This window comes from Festucalex cinctus, chromosome 1 (genome assembly GCF_051991245.1).
Source record: "Festucalex cinctus isolate MCC-2025b chromosome 1, RoL_Fcin_1.0, whole genome shotgun sequence".
Taxonomy (NCBI): domain Eukaryota; kingdom Metazoa; phylum Chordata; class Actinopteri; order Syngnathiformes; family Syngnathidae; genus Festucalex; species Festucalex cinctus.
The window spans coordinates 4,550,809-4,552,342 of record NC_135411.1 but is presented as its reverse complement, the minus strand read 5'-3'; the positions used below and the strand labels follow the sequence as shown (position 1 = coordinate 4,552,342).

The 1,534-nt window shown below is 33.3% G+C and overlaps 1 protein-coding gene across 1 annotated transcript in view; it reads left to right on the top strand.

Annotated features, from left to right (window-relative positions):
• Positions 1–1,534, top strand: part of LOC144007226 (uncharacterized) — a 137,783-nt gene that overhangs the window by 121,142 nt on the left and 15,107 nt on the right. The gene's annotated exons all lie outside the window — the stretch shown is intronic.

The following is a 1,534-nucleotide window of genomic DNA, read 5'->3' as shown; positions in this document are numbered from 1 at the left end:
ATGGAGTCGCTCTTCTGCTGTCACGTGAAATCTACGGCAAATACAGTTGGACAAATCTCATGTCACGAAATGTTAATATTTAATTTTACTTAAAAAAAATTATTAAAAAAAACCTCATAAAATTATACGTTTAATTCTAGATTCATTTGGATAATAAAAATAAATAGACCTTTAAACTGCACTCGGACGAATAAGAAGAAACATGTTTATCTCCTGTACATACGAGTAGCCCAGTTTATTTTTTATTTTTTAAATCTATATTCACTCAATCAGTATACAAACTAATGGGGGGGAAATAATACAATCATTGTATACACTATAAACAATTAGAACATAGAACACGCCAGGAAAGTTAAAACATACAAAAGCTAAACCAAATAAAATCAATAGTATAACTGAAAGAAAAGAAAATAGTTTGATACAAAATCATATAAATAAATGATAAGTTTGCAATAGTTATATGTTTTTACAGCTTTTGGACACAGACAACCAGACAATGACAAAAAATAATTTCTCATGCATACAAAAAAAAAAATCAATAAAGGATTGTTTCTTATGTGTAAATTTAGACTTATGAATGTAAAACTTCGCTAGAATAATCATAAGATTTATCAAATGAAACTGTGTATCGACATTATTATCAAATTCAAATATACCAAAATAAGACATGCTTCCAAAGTAAGGAGAAATCTGGATAAATGTGGATTATAATGAATTGTGATAATGTACCCCAGAATTATTAGTAGCACAGTTTTTTTTAAAACATCCTTGCTGTTTTACCTCAGACTGTAAATCTGTAAATCCACCCAAGAGTCTCTGGTCTTTTTTTTTTTTTTTTTTTAAAGCTTTGAGCCAGGAAAAGTTCTAGTCGAGTGCCAGCAAATTCTATGCACTATTGACGACACTTTTTCTTTTCTTGCTCGGCCGAATATCGCTGCCAAAAGTCAGGTGAGTTGTATCCGTAATTGACCTTTCGCAAACTCCGCCCCCCCAAACGAGCATTGACCAATCACACATTTGGCAACCGTTGCTATGTAAGCATAGTCCGTCAAGCTTTACTCAGCTCTCGATGACGTCCATAGTCTGATTGATTTTATTTGATGGCTTACGAGACTGCTAACCACCATAAAACTTTACGGAAGAAGAGTGACAACCATTAACAAGCTCCGGACCTCCAAAATGATGAAGCGGTGTGCCTACGGAGTATGTAAATCGTACTGTGCTAAGGTAAGACTATGCTAACTCTATCGGGCTAACTAGCTAGCTGTAGTGTAGTTTGCTTTCGGGGCAATAACAAAACAATATCAAAGTTATTGTAGTTACTATTAATGAATAATATATATTACTAGGATATCATTGCCATCTAAGTTAAGCTTGTTCAGTCAGTGGTTAATGTTAGTTTAATGTCTTCTGTTAGCTTTTGCATTCATCTAAATGTTGCGAGCTAACGTTAACACAAAGCTTCGTCAAGTTTGGCAAACTTAAAGGAAGGCTCCTTTAATTTTACATGTATGGCTTGATCGGCAGTAAATAG